Below are 19245 nucleotides of genomic sequence, written 5' to 3'. Positions count from 1 at the left end.
CACCAACCCAGGTGGCTGTCCACAGGAGCAAGAGCACGTTGTCTCTCACTGAGGTACCAAGAACAGTGCTGCATCCATCTGGGAGAGCAGGGAGTCCGTGGTCCCAGGCAGGAATTCTTGGAGGCCAATCGAGAAACAGGGACAAGGATAATGCCCTCCAGGGCCTTGGCTGAAAAGGATTTTCACTCTGTGCCCAAGTCTCCTGGTAGCTGGTTAGGGAGCAGCAGAGGGGTGTGGCTCGCACCTCCCTCACCTGACCTCTCTGGGCCCAAGAACAGGCCAGTGAGGAGGACGTCCCTCTAGCCCAGGGGGCTTTACTCAGCAGAGGCTGTGAAGAAAAGCAGGAGCCCTGAGTGGCACAAAAGTAGGCGGGAATAAAATGTATTCTGAGTCAACTGGAGTAATTGAAAATGAACCATATGCCAGGCGCTTGGCAAGGTACATCCCCACAGTCTTTATTTAATTTTCACACCAGCCAGTGAGGCAGCTACTTTTCTCCTTGTCTTACCAACAGGAAAGTTGGGCACTGTTCTATGGAAGGAGAGAAAGGGAGGAGGCAACCTCAAAGGCTGGAAGTGTTTGGCCAAGGCTGAGGAGAGAGTTAAGGGTTTCTGAGTCAAGCATTAAAGATAATTGCTCTTTGTCCTCTTTCTTAAAGACAGACCAAATAAAACGGGATTTAGGTTAGATTCCAGAACAAACTTCTTGACTGTGAAGAGGCGTTACAGAGTTCACTTCCCGGGACAGATTCCCCAGAAGGGGCGGCTCCATCTACTGCCCGTTCTGCAGGCAGAAGACTGGACAACTTGACCTTCACAACAAGAGCGTCACCTAACATGCACAGAGGTCTCCCTGGGCAGCCCAGCTTCGGCTCTGGCTGCAGTCTCGAGGGAGGCTTTTAAACAATGCAAAATCTGAGGCTAAACACATCTTTTGCTAAATTTAACGAGCAGATGGGCCTAGAGCGTGCCGATATTAAAATGAAGTGTGGAGTTTGTGGATTTAATCTGTGAGGTTAACATGACTGCGTTAAAGTTAGCACGAGTGTGGTGTGGCTGGGAGTCTCCTGTTTCCCTGTTGGATAACGCGGTTTTCAAGCCAGCAGCGACAGAGGTAGCTATGGGAAGTGTGGCAGGCAAACAGCTCAGGCAGAAAACTGCGGTCTGGGCTCCGGAAACCCCGTCCTGCATGGGGCGCCCTCGCCCACTCACTGCTGAAAGCAGCGTGGGGGGCCCGTGAGGACGCAGGGCAGATCTGGGCTGCCCCCGGGCTGCTCGGGCCAACACTTGTGCTTTGGCCTGGAACAGAAGGCTCCCCAAATAGGCTGTGGTTGGCGTGGAATGTAGAACACCCTAGGCAGCAGGTGGGGGAACCTGTGGGAGCTAGATTAGGAGCAAGATGCTCAGTCTAAAGAGAAGTTCCTGTTTCTGAATGTTTCATTGCAAACCAGGCTTCGCTGGTTTGAATCAGACACAAGATTGACTATGCATCATAAAACAGTCACGTGGCAACAACTTCGCAGAGTTTACCCAGATGTGGGGTTTCCTCAAGGTAAAAGGAGTTGCATTATCACTGAGGTTCAAAGACTCTCAACCCCCGCAGGAGAAACCAAGGCCCAGCAAGGTTAAAGGCCTCACCCTCAAGGTCCCACCAAAACATCAAGACTTGGTGCCCAGCTCTCCCACCCAGCATCCCACTGCAGGCGGCCAGCAGTACCCTAATGAGGAGAACCCAGGGGGACGAAGAGTGTCTATAGACCACTGCACACTTCGCTCCATCCGATGGCCTCATGATGCACAGCAGGTGTGACCACACAGGGCAGGGCAGGCCAGGCGCCACACCACGGGGTCCCTGGCTGAAACTGACCATAGCTCCCCACCCAGGGCGTTTCAGGCCACTCCAAGGCCTCCTGTCAATCCCTGCACTGCCCCCACCTCCTCCTTTGATCCCCAAAAGGGGAAGGGGGCTGGAGAGTAAAGAATAACCTTCACTGGGCATCGATTTGCCCAAAGCAAAGGCAACACAAAGGCTGCACCCGTTTCCATGGAGACGCGACTGGCTAAGCAGAGGAACAGAGGGAGAAACACAAGCCTGTCACCACCTTCCGGGCCAGAGTGATGGATGTCTGGGGGCCAGAGGCCTGACAGGAAGACAGCGGGAAGATTAAAGGTAATCAGAAGATCTAGAAGCCCTACCAGGAGTCCTTTCAGTTAGTGGAGAGGGCGGCCCCCACTCTTGAGAAAGATCCTGACAACAACAACAAAAAATCCCAAAGAGAAATCCAAACTGAGTGATTTATTCACCTTACAAAAAGGATTCTTTGCTTGACAAAGGTATTCCTTGAAACACCGAAACTTCTCGGTGCCTTGGAATGCTTGTTTTGTTTCACTATTTGTTCCTCGGGGACTCAGGAGGACAGGCGAGCAACTTCCAGTTGGAAGCCTGTAAGGAAAGATGACAAAATTCCTGAGGGGAAGGGAGGAGAGGTGGGGACATCTGTAGGGAGTGGCCTACAAGAAACTGAGACAGGGCAGCTTTCAAACGGAAGGGAGCCTGAGCTGAGCACAGGTCCCCAGTCACACAGAGGGCACGGGGGCCTAGATGATGCCGAGGAGGCTGGGTAGCCCCAGGTTTCCAACAGGCCCCCCAAAGCACGGCACTCTCAAAGCCATTAGGTAAAAGCAAACACGGGGAGCAGTAGGGGGTAGCCCTCATCCCTCCGTGGCATCAAGAAGGCCAGAGGCTGGAAGAGCTCCTGGATGAAGGCCTGAGGAACATGCCAACAGCAGGCTCAGCAGACGGCTAGGGCTCAAGAGCTGTAACATGAGCCTCCCGGCTTGTTCTCGCCATTCAACAGGGGACACGTATTAAGCGCCTCTTTGCACATGTTGTCATCCTGGGAACAATGCCACATACCCGCACGGCCCTGCCCTTGGGGTGTCCACCCAGGCCTGCACTCCACGCGGTCTTTTTCTGACTGTAACTCCTCGGAGGGCAAAAAACAAGCACGACAACAACACGACGCACTGCGCATGTCGTGTGGGTCAGACACTAAACAGCCATTGTCCCATTTATCCTCTCAACCACCCCGGGAGAGAGAGACGATTCTCGTGGCCACTTACCGATGGGGGAGACAGGCACCGAGAGGTAAGTCATTTGCCCAAAGTCGAGCAGCTGGCACACAAACACAGCTGCCCAACTTCAAAGCCTGTGGACACCAGGCGCCATGCCTGCCACATCGACCCACTTAACAGATAGAGACGCGGAGGATGACAGAACACAAGCAACTTGCACTGAGGCTGCGGCCCGACTCATAAGACCTGCTCTCCTGACCCACCCAAGGCGTTTTTGCCTTGCGATGCCTCCCCTGGGAAGGCCAGCCGGCTTTGTCGGTGGGATATGTGAACTACTCTGTGGCCATGAAGTCACGCTCCTGTTCTGGACCCGTTTTTCTGTAACAAGGAGGCATTATATAGTGTGAGCCCCCACCATCCCACTGAGAGAAGAGGAGCTGGGGAGAAACATAAGGCATGCGTCCACGGTGTCACCAGGGAGCCCAGGGGAGGAACAGGCTCAGTCCTAGTTCCAGCAAAAGATTCCCAAAGTTCCACGCGCTCTGGAGTGAGCCACGGCAAAAATGAGCATCACCTCCAGGAGGCATCGGGTTCAATGGTCTTCCCACTGGGGTACACTTAAGAAACCTGGGGACTTTCTGGGGGGTGTCTGACATAACCCTATTTCAGGAACTCTATTTCCAAAATTTCCACTTCCATAAGGAATCCTTCAAATTGAGGTGCTGGGAACCATCTGGTCTACCTGTTCTCCTTCCATAATGGCCCTCCTAAATCCTTCCCAAAGGAAAGGACCACCCCCTAGCCATCCCAACTGTACCCCGTGATCTTCCCTGGGGTGTAAAAGCCACCAAACAGAGACAACTGGAGATTGAAGCACTCCTGGGAGGAGGGCGGAGCCTCATCTATCTTATCTACCCATCTGTTTATTTTAGGATTAAATTAAGAAGTAAGGAAGCTCCACAGGGACACCTGTTTAACACATTTATTGGAATCAAAAAGGGGAGTTCGCCTTTTTCTGACCGAAAACACAATTTGGCTGATGGCTCTAACATTATGAGGTCGGCTTGGCCGATTAAGAGTGATGGCCTGCAACTCCCATAACTGCATGGGCTGGGTTTGCCAGTCTAAGGCTATGACAAAAATATATTCTAAGCAAGTATATGACATGCAATAAGCCTGCACGTGCACTCTACTTAAAGTTATGATAAAACATTTTATATGTGAATTTTTAAATGTGTCAGGGGATAAATTTTTTTCAAAATCTTTTTAACAGGTATGGAAGCAAAAAAAAGTTTGAAGCCTGTTAAGTCCCTTCTCTGGGGCCATGTTCGAAAGCAGTAACTTCCATGCCACCGGCAGACCCACTGGGCCACGCGTGCAGGAGGTTCTCAGGAGGAGGCAGCCACAGCGTCCGTGACCAGCACTAGACCTGGAACCTGGGTGTAAGTGTGTTTCTGCTGCTTCTCAGCTGTGTGGGTCTGGTTAAGTCACCAAACTCTGTGAGCCTCAGTCTCCCCAAAGTAAATGGGAATAATACCATAGAAGGCATATTAAAAATCCAGATGATGATGATGATATTAAATGAATAATGGAGAAGTGCATCAGTATAAACAGCCCCAAAGAGTAGCTAACCAGCAAGCGTTTTCTGTTGGGCTTGGACAACTTCATGGTATTTTTTTCTAGATGATGCTAATAACTGATTATTTATTGAGCACTCACTATGTGCAGGCACAGGTCTAAGTGCTTCACAGGCCCCCACTCATTTGTTTTCATACCAATCCTATGGGTAAGGTATCATTCTTGTCCCTGATTTATAAGGACAGAAAACTTACACGCTTGCCCAGCTCAGTCAGCTAGCAATGAAAAGCCCAGGGGTCTGTTTGATTCCAGAGCCTGTGCTCTAAACCCTTCCTGCTAGAAGTGTGGCCTGCAACCAGCAGCATCTGCACCACCTGGGACCTTATTAGAAATGCAGGGTCATGGACCTGCCCGGGTAGCTCGGGCGGTTAGAGCTTTGTCCTCATACACCAAGGTCACGGGTTCAATCCTCGGGTAGGGCACATACACGAATCAGCCAATGAATGCATAAATAAGTGGGACAACAAATTGATCTCTCTCTCTCTCTCTCTTCCTCTCTAAAATCAATTTTGAAAAAAGGAAATGCAGGGTCCTAGGATCCATTCCAAACCTACTGACTCAGAATCTGCATTTTCATTTGTGGGTGATTTCTATGCACCTCCAAGTTGGAGAGTCCCTGCTCTAACCCACAGTCTGGCTGATTTACCGTCCTGGTGTCATCTTGCTGAAGGTAACATTAGAATGTTTGCTTTCTCCTCGCAGACACACAGCTGGCAATTAAAGCTAGCAAGATGGTTGGGGATTATGATAATCCATCACTAACACACACAAAAAGCATTGTGTTAAAAGGGCTAGGAAGATCCACATCAAACTGTCATCAGAGGTTCCCTCTGAGGAGTGGGATGGGATTGGGAGAGGGGGTAGTCAAAGGGGCTTTCTGTTTGTATTCTTTGAAATCTTTAATAGAAGTAAAGTAGTTGTGTGTTGGTTCTGTAATTAAAAAGGAAAGTATGTTTTAAAATACAAGTACAGGTCACTGGAAATTGACTGTACGCTATGAGCTACATCTGTCCAAGGCTACTGAAGATCCCCCGCTTCGGGCCCTGTGAGGTCAGGTCAGGAGAGAAAGTCAATAGGGAAGGGTTGACGGAACAGAAGGAGCGCTGGGCCTGGAGGCAGAGACCCAGACTGAAGTCCAGGCTCTGCCCCTAATCCTCTGAGGGACCTCAAGGCTCTCCCTTAGCATGTGCGGGCCTGTTTCTCCTCCACTGTAAAATGGGGGTCACCATGCATTTCACTGTGTGGAAGGGTGTGTGACCCCCATCCAGCCCCATAGATTTGGTACAGGACCTAACCATACAGTGAAATGTATTACAGGCCCCTATGCAGTGCAAGGTGCTGTGAAACGCCAGGGCCAAGTGTTTTCTTACAAAGAAAAGCGATGAAAAAAAGCAGCGAGACATTCACTCACTCACTCCATTCCCCAAACACAGATCGTCCATGACTTTATAAGGAAGATACACGGAGCAACCTGGACTTAGATTCTGTGAGCCTCAGTCTGATTTTCAAATCCTTATTCGAACTTAAAAGTTAAGTTTGGACGTGGTTCAAAACAGGAGAAGAAAGGGCTGTTTCTCTGTCTGGCCCATTTTCTCTGCGCTTGTCACAGGCTTTCTCTGCAGGCTCCCAACCCCCTGGAGGCTCTGTCGCAGGGTCCTGTGGACTTCCTGTCTGGGCACTGCGGCTGCACTCTCCTGGGCTTTCTATGACTCACGGGCAACCATTCCCAGCGTGGCCTCCCAGCTGCTCTTAGTGCAAAAGACTTGGGGTTCGCCATTTGGCTCACTTCCCGCCAATGCCTTAGGTTTCCCTTGATTCTATCTTACAGCTCGGATTTGCAGAACTGGAAAGAGCAGTTAACAGTTACCCCTCGGGAGTGTGGAGCATGGGTACGGAGCGATGTACAGTGTCTCGCTCAAACTCATACAGGTACTTCAAAATAAATCGGACTGGGCAGGTCTCTACGACCTTCGTTTGTAACTTGCCCGTCACTGACCTTGCCTTCTGACTCTTCATTCTAGGACACAGAGGAACCCAAGGACTAAAAGCCACTCTGATTTTCATCATGCTGAATAATCCTAAAACCACACAATCTGAAAGTATCCTTGAACCTGAGCCAGAAAAGAGTCCCCTGAAAACAATTACCAAAAAAAAAAAAAAAGAATCCTCCGCCAGATTTTCCAAAGAGAGCCAGGTCCTTCTAAACATTATGAGCTTCAGTTACAACAAAACAAGGGCAAAAGACGCCCCAGGGCAGACAGGCCCAGCCCCACTGCTTACGCCTTAGGATAGGGAGAGCCCTACCACCTTGCAGGCTTGGAAAGATCCCAGATAAGAAAAAAGCCTTTCATGCAGAGTAGGAGCTCAGACAGCAACTGCTACCATCCCCATCTTCCTCCCAAAGACAGGAGTCTAAATCTAGCTGCACATTGGAATCGCCTAGGAAAGTCTTTTCTTTGTTTAATACTAATGCTCAGATTTAGTCTCGGGGATTCTGATTCAGTGGTCTGGGGTGAGTCCTAGGAAATCAGTACTTTTTTTTCTTTTTAAGATACAGTTTGATTGAGATGAAATTCACATACCATATAATTCAGTCACTCAAAGTACATAATTCAGTGGTTTTTAAAGTACATTTACAGATATGTGTGACCATCACCACAATTTTAGAATACTTTCATGAAAGGGAGGAAGGAAGCAAGCTATATCTACTAGCTATCACCCACTTTGCTGTGGTTTATCTTAAAATTCCACCAATTCTTAGTGTATGATATTTTTATCATGATATCAGTGTTTTTATCTTTCTAATTCTATTGACATGCTCATGGTTCCTTTAACCTATGGGAAGACATGGGAAGGGCCGTTGGCAAATTTTATACTACTGGATAAACACGGTTTGAGTATGAAGTTCTATTGTATACACAGCTGGATTTGATTTTAATACTTCACTTCAGACTACATCTACCTTCAGGAGCAAACAGGTACGTGCCTGCTGGGCGTCAGGCACCCGGGATGGTCAGGGATGAAGCGAAGACTCCACCCCTGCAGCTGCATCTGCTCTGCATTTTGCTTTCTGCACACTGTCCCTGCCTGGCTGTGGTTTCAAGTGCATTTTTAATAGTTCTCTAGGTGATTCTAATGTGGGCCTCTGGCTGAGAACTGTGCTCAAAATCAATGCTTCCCGTCCTGACGGGTATGGCTTAGTTGGTTGGGCATCATCCCGCAAAGCAAAAGGTTGCCGGTGTGATTCCTGGTCAGGGCACATGTCCAGGTTGTGGGTTTGGTCCCCAGTTGGGGCAGGAATAAGAGGCAACTGATAGATGTTTCTCTCTCACATCGATGTTTCTCTCCCTCTCTTTCTCCCTCTTTTCCCTTCTCCCTACAAATAAATAAGTAAATAGATAAATAGATAGATAGATAAAATCTTTAAATCAGTGTTTGTTGACCTTTAACATGCATATAGGTCTCCTAAGGATCTTGCTAAAATCCAAGTTCTGACTCAGTAGGTTTGGTGTGAGGTCCGAGATTCTGCATTTCCAACTAGTTCCCAGGGGAGGAGGCCAATGCAGCTGGTCCATGGCCTCAGGAGGAATGGCACCCAAAACTCCAGGTCTTGGGGCAGATGGCTGGAAAGTTTATAAGATTCTTGTAAAGGCAGTCTCAAAGGCCAACTCTGTCTGGCCAGGCTAGAGTCCACTGCCTCCTGGAAGCAGACAGTCAACGATATGACCTCAGACCAGGGCACAAGGACCCAGAACCAAAGCCTGTCCTCAGATGACTCTCTCTCATTGACTTCCTGTTGGCTTTTTGCGTTCTAGCAAGAGCCTGCAGACAAGTGCGGCTACAAAGACTCACTAGCAAATTAATCATGACACCACACCCTGCATTCACTTGGAGTTGCCTTCTCAACGCCATCCAAGGGAAAAGCCAGAGGGAAAGGGCCCTAGTCACTTTCACTTGGATGAGCAGGGTACAGGAGAACAGGGCCTGACTTGGCAGGATGTCCCAGCCAGAAGGAGCTGAAAACAATAGCAACTCTCATCAGCCAGACTCCTGTGATCAGCCAAGCACGAAAGCTTCCTGCCTGGAGCTGGCTGGGTAAGTGCACAGTTGAAGGGACTCCAGGAAACATGAGCAGGGAAGGGGCTGGCGGACAAGTCCCTCCTGGCTTTGAGATTGGTGCATTCCGTGACCCTGCACAACATCACAAAATAGCACTGACTGGACGCCTACTGTGTACCAGGGAATTTTACAGAAATACTTTCATGGGATCCTCATATTGACTTTGTAACCCAGGCAGCATTGCTTTCACTGGATAGAGGAGAAAACTGAGGCTCAGCGCGTAAGTGACAACCAAACTTACAGAGGACAGAGGCAGGACTAGAACCCAGACCCGGCCAATCCTTCCCACTTCCTTACATGCTGCTCGAAATTCTCACATCTCTCAGTCCTCCACTTCCCCTCTCAACAGGATGGGGAAAAAGGGTCGAAATCAACAGAACTGAAAGGGGCTTTGGGTCTCCAAGAAGAAAGGAAAATGCTTATTATCATTATACTGATTATTAATCATTATCGTCATTAGAAGCATAACTAAGAGACACTGGGAGAGAAGCTTGGTGTCTCTCCTGGCATTTAGGGTGGCTCAGCAAGGTGCTGGCCCCAGGCAGTTTCTAGCAGTCCAGGTCACTGCAGTCCCCAGTCCCTCTGAGAGGGTGAATAGCACCTGCTGACTCTGGGTGACTACCCAGGAGCCTTTGGGGGAAGGCTCTGTCTGTGGGAGAGAATGACTCCAAAAACCCAACACTCAAGGAAGGAGACCAAGTTGGGTCACAGCAGCACGTTCCTGGCACTTGGGTCAGCGTGCCAGGCCCAAGGCTGACACTGAGATTCAACCACTGCATCAATGAGCCCTGACAGCGAACCCGAATTGGCAGCCCAATGGCTCCCCCCAGCAGAAGCCACAAGAAGTTTCTTGAAGCAACCAAAGGCCACCCCAAATGAGTGCCACACTTTCAGGACTAGGGATCCGAGGAATGAAGACACCACGCCAAGAGCCCTAGACCCATAGCCCAGCCAGGCCCCTGCCTGCCAAGGCGCTGGCCTCGGCAGAGGCCCCCCTCTGAATTAATTTTATCCCAACAAAGCCCAAACAAATGGCTCCTGACTGTCAAGCTCCATCAACTGCTGAGGCTTAGTGACCAGTTGGGAAGGGGGGTGCCAACAATAGGGAAGTGCTCAGGTAAGCAATGGTGGAGCCAATACTTCCCTGGACGAAAGAGTAGACAGCCATTGAAAGTGGTTTAAAACCATACCATTTCATTAAAAATGCTCATTAGGTAGCATTACATGAAAACACTATATAGAAAAGGACATAATCAGTAAGAGCACAGCTATTTTTTTTTAATCTATGCACATACAAACAGAACAGAAGGAAATACAACCAAATGTTACCCGTGGCAATTTTTAAAGGATCACAATAATCACTTTGTGTTGGAAGTTAAACATCTTCCTTTTTCTGTAATGAACATGTAAACTACACAGGGGCAAGAGGAACACGGAGACGAGCCTCCGTGCGTGGGGCAGGCGGGGTGAGGACCTGCTGTGACGGCGCATAGCCTGAGCCACCCTGGGCAGCCCACAAGCGTGACACGGAGCAGACGCAGCTACTTGCCTGATCCAGAGGCCTTCAGAAAAGTAAGCCAATGGGGTACCCTTTCCAAGGGGCTGAAATTCTCCCGGGAACATAACAAAAAGCCCATTAGCCCTTAAAGTGCTCTTAAGGATTAGGGGAAAAGACACCGAAGTGCAACTCTCTGCCTGGGGCAGGGGCTCGGCCCCAGGCAGAGAGGCAGAAGACAGCTGCCACTATGGGGTCTGATGTCCCCCCGAGACCCCAAGCAGATGAGGATTCCTGCTCACTACACCTGCCCCCACCCCAGCACAAGGATATAAAATAGACAAACTTCACCATATGGGACTCAGGGGCCTCTTGGGAATGTCAGTGGGAGGGAGAATGGCAGGTCCCTAAGCCATGTGCAAATATGAGTAAGGACGGGGGTTTAAAGAGTAGGAACTGGACCAGCTGTCTGTCTCTAAGAGGAAACTAATTGCAGGGGCTGCTCTGCCTGAAAAAGACCTGGTACTGAGGCAAAGATCCTCCCCGGAGCCCAGCAGTCACCTGGCTGCCTGTGTGAAGCGTCCCGTGGCTGGCCCAGAAGCTGGCGCAAGAATCCCGTTGGGGCTAAAGGCTTGCCGCAGCCCCTGGCTGGACAGGGAAGCCCAGGTCCACAAGCAGCCTCCCGAGAAGTCTTAGGCATAAGGTCATGAGGCCTGTGCCCTGTGCCAGACTGGGAAACTGGACTAGAAATTTCCTTCTCTGGAAATTCTAAAGACCAAAGCATCTGGAATAGTTCAACACTGAAAAGGGAGGAGTGATGTCCTCATCCCTTGAAGCTGGGGAGGGGGCAGAGTCAAATAAGAGAGATAAAAAATGCAAGTTCTCAGGGGTCCCTCACTCAGGGCTCAGGGCAAGGAGCTCAAGGTCACCATCACTGACGGGGCCCCTCTTGGATGTCCTCCTGCTGCCAGCATCTCTGCTGAGACCCTGGGGAGAAGTGAAAAGGCCCACACCCATGAAGCCAAGGAGGCAGGGAGTCAGACGGGGTCTCGCGCCTGTTTTGCAGTTTCCTAGCTGGGGGGTTGGGGGCAAGTCCCTCACTCCCCTGAATGAGGTGCAAGTGGTATCCGTCCTAGCTACTGCATGAAAGACGTTTGCAGAGAAAATGTATGGGGTAGTCCTTCTAAAAACTATCCAACTCTAAACAAATGGAAGGTGTCATTATGATTAGTGGGGTGTCATTATGATTAGTGGGGTGTCATTATAAAGTGGGAGCACTTTGCTTCCCTTTCATGACAACATGCAAATGAGAAGCAAAATCAGACAAGCACATTAATTTTTTTCAGACCATTCACTGATCTGCTCTAAAGCAGGATCGGAGAGGGCTGCCTCAGGAACACAGGAAACGGGGCTCAGAGGCTGCTATGGGCCACACGGGGCCCCGAGAACCAGAGGGAGCGGACCGGCTCAGGGAGAAAGGGGGAGAAAAGGAGTAAACAAAACCAGAGAGACCGAGGAAGAAGTAAAAAGGTCAGAACCGAGATTCCTCCCTCCTGGGAATGAGCCTTCATCCCTGAGAAAGAGGCCCAGATGAAAGGGAGGCGCAGCTGGGGGAAATAGGCTGTGAGAACAGAAGGGCGATTGTTCCCCGGGACAGACCGGGCCCTGCACCGGAGCAGCCGGCCCGCACTGCTGCTTTGTGCCTTAATGTAATTAAGGGCCCGGTGGGGGCCAATGTTTGGAATCCTTTAACTCCCCGTCATTCTCACACACAGCTGAGCCAGAGCATGCGGGTGTAGCTGCAGGCGGCTCTGGGTTTCTGGGCAGCTCAGCTAAAAGGGGGCATCACGGGGCAGGCGGGCCAGGGCAGCAGGAGGCGAAGCCCTCATTCAGGGCTTGTGAGGCACTTCCTCCTCCTCCTCAGCACTGTCCCCAGGAGTTCCCTGAAGCCCTGCCACTGCCCTGACCCCCGTTAACACGCCCACTAATTGCTGGGGTTGCAGAGAATCTGAAAGCCAGAGGAGCAAAAGAGTCAGAGTTAATTAAGGAGAGAAAAAAAAGTCTGCTTCTCAGCTTTTCATTTCCCTCCTCTCCACACGCTCTGGGTTGGGCGTCTAGTTTCAGGGAAGCTCCGGAGGCAGGGAGGGATCTCCACGCCGGGAGCCAAAACCAACAATGGCACATGGACATTATTGAACAGGAGCAGCTGCAATTAGAGAGCTCCGAGGAGCTCTGCTCCACAGCTCTCTCCAACCCTGCAAATTTCCCAGAGGTATGGTCAAGGGGTCCACTCCCCTCCCATCCAAAGGAAAGCCTCCCGTTCCCAGAGGGCAATGGGACGTTCTGTAGGCTAAACCACAATAATGCAACGTAAGCATCTGACCAATATTACATTGTCTAATCTCACAACCACCCTTTGAGGTAGTTTACTATTCTTATCCCCACTTTACAGACGGGGAGACTGAGGCTTAGATGAGACACGTGCTTACCCAAGGTCAGCAAGCTAACAAGGAGCAGAGGACTGACTCGGTCGCCTGGCACCCTGACTCTGAAGCCTGTGCATATAACCCCTACCATGCTGAGGGTCACTCAGATATTCTAGTACACCAGAAGCAAGCCTTAGGGAGCTTACAACACGATAGAAGGTTCTTAGCCAAGGGTCCTTCGGGTTTTGATGAGACCCTTGGACCCCTCCCTCCCCCAAGATCAAATGCACAATTGAAGGTGTTTGTGTGCACATGCACTTTTCAGGCTGGAAGAGGGATGTCGAAGTTCTCTTTAGGTTATCCAAGGGGTCTGGGACCCAAAAGGAGGTTAAGAACAGTGGGCCAACAGGGTTTGCCAAGCTGACTCTAGAACACAGAACTTCTGATTTGAGTCCTCTACTACTTCACTTCACCTCCTGGCTTTGAAGAACAGCCAAGAGGGCAGCCCGAACGTCTCCAGAAAGGGAGGAAAGACAGTTCAGAATTTGGCAACTTGGCACTAAAAACTCACCCAGCCTGCTTGGGAGAGGGCACCGGGAGACACACCGTGGGGGAGGGGAGGGAAAGGGTGACAGCTGGGCCCTGCAGGATAAAAGGGATTTCCTACAAAGTGTTTATTACTTCTTTCCATCAACTTACAAACAATTTCCGTCATTGTCCCAATTCGGATCCTGGATTTTGCTTGGAACTACATAGAGGAAGATTCATTACCAGAAGCCCTAAACCATCAGAAATTAGCAGGGGGGGAAATTTCTATTCCAAACGAATTTGCTACAGTTTTAAGACCATTGTCTGTCTTGAAACAAAAGTATCCCTTAACTGAGGTTACTGCCCTCGTTTTCAGATGCTCCAAGACAGCAAACAATAGCAACGCTGCTGTTGCCCACTCATGACAGCCAGCATCATCGAGGGCGCATTCTGTGCGCTGGCTCCGTGCTTTCCCCGCACTGATCTCATATAATCCTCACCTCAGCCCAAGGAGGCAGAGCCATTATTACCTCTGACTTCTAGAAGACAAAATTAAGGCTCAGAGAAGTTAAACAGCTGCCCAAGCACACACAGCGAATAAGTTGACAGAGCCAGGATTCAAGGCTGGGTCGACCTGACCCTAAGAGATGGGGCTCTAGACCAGGGCCACAAAAAGCGAGACCACAGACCATCCACACACTACCAGTTATGGGTCCTTCAAGTACGGTGGGGGGGCGGGGGAAAGTAAGGATTTAGAAACATTTCTAGCGATTGGACATCGCTATAGCATCTGAGCACGTGACCATGGACTGCTTCTCTGGACAGGATACACATAGACCAGTTCAGCCACCGTCACACTTGTGCAGACTGCTCGTGCTCATTGGGACCACATATGAGAATTCGTGCCCGAACGAATGAAAACGACCACCTGTCTTCCACTTCAGGTAGTTTGCAAAGTGCTGTTCCAAAGAACGCTGCAAAGGCAGGGGCATGTAGGGCACTCACGCGAGGCCCCCAGCACGCAGAGGTTTCCAGCACAGCGCTTCTCGGACCTGAATGTGCATGCAAACCACCCGGGGATCTTGTTAGAATGCACACTGCCTTGGGCCTGACACCCTCCATTTCTAACCTGGTGAGGCTGGTATGGCAGGTCTGGGCCCACACTCTGAGCAGCAAGGCTCTGATTGGACAGATGCCCTGGGACAGGTGAGGCCGGTGAGCGCAACTCCACTGGCTCAGCTCACAGACAGCCCTTCCAACACACCTTTTCCCACTGCAGCCTGAGACTGGGATGCCTGAGGGCCCTTTCTGCCTGAGTTGAAGAAACAGAAGCCCTGTCTGTCCTAAGGGCTTGACAGAAGGCGGAGAATATCAGCTCAGGAGCATCTGCAAACATTCAGAGGAATCCACCTGTAATCGTACCCGAGGAGAGGGGCTCTGAGAAAACTGTTCCACCTCAACCCTGCTCGTGCCGGACTCCAGTGGGGTCCCGGACAGCGATGCCCCAGGAGGACCCCCACACACGCGCATTAGGACAGCACTATTCACTTCTTTAAAAAAAAGTGAGTGCCAAGAAACCTAACGAAGAGCTAGAAACCTCTGAGGAAGGGGCGCAATGTGGGTCACTCCAGGAGGGCAGAAATGGCCCCTTGGTGGCCACTCCTGCAGCCAGAAAGGGCCACGAGCAGCTTACCTCCAAAAGGGACAGTCCCTACTTTCCTCTGGTAACCCTCAGGTTACCTGTCCTGTTTCCTGGAAATTCTTGGCAGTAGAGACCTTCCTCCGTATTACCAATCTGTTTCTCCTAATTCAACTTCTCAGTACACGGACTGAAGGTCTATGGACTCATTAAAGAGGCAAATCTCAGTAAAAGCCCCAGATCTCCTTTTCACTCAGGGGGTTCACTCATCCATTCACTTATGGAGCAACTGCCATGTGCCAGGCACCATCAGAAAGTGGGCACACAGCATGGATTCAGAAGCCCAGAGCCCTCTTCCCCCCTTCCCTAAGAATTGGGGAATCCATGACAGAAGGGGCCACAGCGCCGTTAACTAAGGCAAAGGGCACCGCCTGTTCTTGGAGCCAAAGGGAAAGTGAACTCACATACACACTGACTCAGGGAAAGTCGGTCTCCGGGTGGGACTGGGCAATTGAAGTTGGTGGCACCAGACGGGGCTCCTGCACTTGACTCACACAAGGCGAGGAAAGGCCCAAGGGTCACTGACATACACAACAACCAGTCAGAGGGGCTTGATGCCCCAACCAAAAACGTCTGCCCAAGATGCCAGCCCAGATCCAGGGAGCATCAGGCTGAAAACCCCCTCTGCATCTCAGATGGCTCCCACGAAACTGCACAACTCCTTCTCCTTTGCAAAAACCAAACCACGCTCTCCTAGTTCCCAACTCTGCCATGGGCTAGTTCCCTACCTGACGACCCCTCCCCACCCCTCTCCACCCAAATATGCCCTCCCCTCTCTCAGAATTAAAACAAATCTCCAGGCACTAAAGCAGGGTTTCTCAACCTTGGGCACTATTGACATTTGGTGCCAGGTGATTCTCTGTTTGGGGGGTTGTCCTGCCTATTGGAATATGTTTAGTATCATCATCCCTAGCCTGCACCCACAAATGCCAGTAGCACTACCACCCCAAGTTGTGACAACCAAAAAGATGTCCAGACACTACCAATGTCTCCGGGGGCACAAAATCATCTCCCAGCTGCACCTGAGAAACACCTGGGAAGCTTATGAAACTCACCCCATGCCTGCGCCTCACCCCACACACGTTCTGATTCTGGTCCAAATTCCACAAGTAAACAAGAATGTCTGTCGCTTCAGAAGTCCTTAATGTTCTTTTAATGTGTTGGCTATGTCATCCAGAATCTCTCCAGAAGCGTGAACTAGACCTTCTTTTCCTCTCTCCACAAAGTTCCAGGCGGCACCCCACGAGGTTCCTCCTATTTTATACTAATCAGAAAACTTTGGAAAGTTTTCGAGCCTCTTTCACCCCTACTTCAGATGAAGAAGCCACTTTAAGTAGCCCAAATTCAACAGCATATGACAAAGAAGAGTTTACAAACTTCCAAATTCAAAGGGCAGGGGGGTGGTGACAGAAGAGATAGGGACCATGAGAATCTAGCCACCTGATTTTGGTCCTGGTGTCCAACCTCTGCATGAGGTCCCCTTCAGGCACCCCCTTGGGTGCAAGGCAACTGCTGCATGGCCAGGGTGCCAGCTGCATACACTCAAGTTCATTGAGCCCCACGCCTCCTGACCAGAGTGGAAGGCATGAGGCCGGGGGCCAGCAGCCATGGATGAAACTCCAGTCTGCCAGGCTGGACACTGCTGGTTTCCTCGGGCTGACAGTGGTACAATACATGCACGCAGACCCAGAATCTGCTCCCTCCTGAGCCCGAAGTCTAGGATCTTCTCCCACACCTCCCGTAAGAATCCCCAGGAGGATCTGGAGAGTTGACCGAGAGGGGCCTGGAGTCAGGTCTGCGTCCTGCCTCCCCTCCTCCCCACACCTGAGGCTGCCCTCAAAGACAAAGAGGAATGCAGCTTCTTCAAGGGGGAAGATGGGGTCATTAACCCCTATCTTCCCTGCGAACTGGAAATGCGTTCATCACTCACTCATTCGGTAACAAACAGAGACAGAATACCTTTTAAGTGACCTAAGTGCTTAGGGGGCAGACGTGCATCCGTCCTGAGGTTTATACTCGAGTTAGCTCGAAGGCAAACTGATGGGAGGGGAGTCCAGGGACCAAGCTCCCTTGAAGACAGCAAATGCTATTCAAGCTCCCACGTCAGCTTTCTCACCACAATTCGCTGCCTAATACGTAAGAATGCACACTGACAATGAGGTTACGCTACATTTAATGAATGATTTAGAGTTTTTTTTCTGAGCTTATACTTGTTTGATCTTCATTGCCAGCAGGATGACCCAGCCTTCATGATCTGCTCCAGGTGGTCCTGGCTGGCCAGCTTGCTGAATCAGTCTAGGTGCCCTGCGGGATAGCGACTGTTTTCAAGCTTCCTTCCCTCCCTCAGTTACACACACACCGTTGCCTAGAGACTGAACACATTCCTGATGCTTACGCTTCTTTTCATTCTCCAGAAGCTGGAGCTTTGGAAACCGGGCCTCCAGGAAACATGCCCAAAGCAGGGGAGAGGAGGAGAACCCAGAGTGACACTTCCTCACAACAGGCCCGCCCCTCCCCGCCACTGCCCTCCCTTTTCTCCCCAGGGTTGAAAGCCCCAGCAGGCTGGCACTGAAGGGCTCCCACAAGGAACAAGGCCCCTTTTGAGAGCTGTGTTTACCCCAGCCCAGAGCTAGGGTTGCCATGGCCACCGGCCACCTTGGAAGCCCAGAGCCGGCCTCAGACCAGGAACTAGCCCTGACCTCCTTCCAGGGGACGCTACTGTCCCCCCAACACCTCTCTCCTGAGCCCCTGCAACTGCTGGAAACGCTGATTTTCTTTTTTTTCTTTCTTATTTCATTTTTTAAAATTTATTTACTGAATGTACTGTGCTGACACTAATAAAATGATAAAGGTCTCAGGTGTACTATTCTATAAGACATCATCTCATCTGCACATTGTCTTGTTGGAAACACTGATGTTCATCAAGCCCTCTGCTGAAAACATAATCCTGGAGGGAATGAAAGAGGATTAAAGCTCCTCCCAGAGCCGTCCTCTCGGCTCCCCAGAGAAAGTCCAGCGACTTGACCTGCCTGCTGCCTGCTAGGGGCAGAGACGTGGGGGCCAGGCTGAGCGAGGTGACTGGCCAGCAACACCGGCCTCCCACTTGGCCCTGCCTCCTCGCCCCAACCCGTGCAGCTGCTAATGGCAATAACTTATTTATGTAATTCATTATCGCTGCGCCCAGGAGCCAAGCAGGGCCCAGCAAGACCTGAGCAGCAGTGGGAAGGCAAGGTGGAGGACCAGGCCTGCGTCTCTCGGCCCGGGAATTCAGCCCTCACTGGCCCCACATTCCTCCCTTGTCCTTTTCCCCAGGAGGAGCCAGAGGGAGCCGAGCCTCTAAATAATTCAGCCCTCAAATTGCTCTGTGGTCAGGAGGGTTCCTTCATTTATTTTTTAACTCTCCAGGCTCTGCAGTTTCACAGCAGGAAGCACTTGAATCCCAAACCTGGACCTGGCTTTTGAGCCAGGACTGAGGTGAAGGAGCCACTCAACTTCTAAGTTTGTCCAGTCATCTGGAATTCAACAAATTGCTGGGCCCCAGCCACGGTGGCTGCGAAGCAGATGGGGCGGTGGGAGGAGGGGCCGCAGGCACTCGGGGCTGTGTCTGCAAGGCGCCTCACCTCGCAGAGCCGGCAGCCCAGTTAGGCTGGCCTCCATGTCAGCAGTCTCCTGGGCACAGTATTACCACACAGCCGTAGGGCCCTAGAATTGGCCAGCTTGGCCTTTTATTAATAATCTGATTATTAATTAGCTGGTATTAATTGAGCACACATGTCATGTAATCCCCACAGTGACTGTATGAGGTAGGACTACAAATATCCTCTTTTCAAAACCGAGAGGCAAGGAAGCTAAGAAGTCCCCCCAGGTCATCCCGCTAGCAGATAAAGAACAAGAACTCAGGCCCGGCTGTGGAATTCCAGACCCCATGCCTTCGTGCCTGCATCACACAGACACATGCAGATGTGCACACACAGAGTCTGCAAAGAGCGGAACTAAGCCCAGAGAGGTGAAGTGACTTGCCCATAGTCACACAGCCAGCTGCGGCAGTTGGTTGGACAAGTGCCATAATCAGGGCAAACATCTTTCCACATCACAGTTTCAACTCTAGAGGCATCCATATTTATCCAAGTGAGAGTGGACCCTGGCGCTCCCTCTTTTACCGTGTAATGGTCTAACGGCCTATAAACCTAGCTCGAGCACTGGCCGGGCCCGTGCTAGTGTTGCCCGCTCCCTCAGGCTCCTGCTCCGCCACCTTGCAAAAAACAG

General features: G+C 50.9%; 1 protein-coding gene and 1 long non-coding RNA gene across 3 annotated transcripts in view; one reads left to right on the top strand and one right to left on the bottom strand.

The window, feature by feature from the left end:
* The window catches only part of CUEDC1 (CUE domain containing 1), a 75393-nt gene that overhangs the window by 42899 nt on the left and 13249 nt on the right, over positions 1-19245 (bottom strand). The window lies entirely within an intron of this gene.
* On the top strand, positions 5032-7291 carry LOC123477954 (uncharacterized). The gene is made up of 3 exons (XR_006653023.2): positions 5032-5382; positions 6541-6641; positions 6734-7291. It is a non-coding gene; the product is annotated as an uncharacterized lncRNA (long non-coding RNA).

This window comes from Desmodus rotundus, chromosome 9, assembly GCF_022682495.2.
Source record: "Desmodus rotundus isolate HL8 chromosome 9, HLdesRot8A.1, whole genome shotgun sequence".
Classification (NCBI taxonomy): domain Eukaryota; kingdom Metazoa; phylum Chordata; class Mammalia; order Chiroptera; family Phyllostomidae; genus Desmodus; species Desmodus rotundus.
This window is presented reverse-complemented; position numbering and strand designations above follow the sequence as displayed.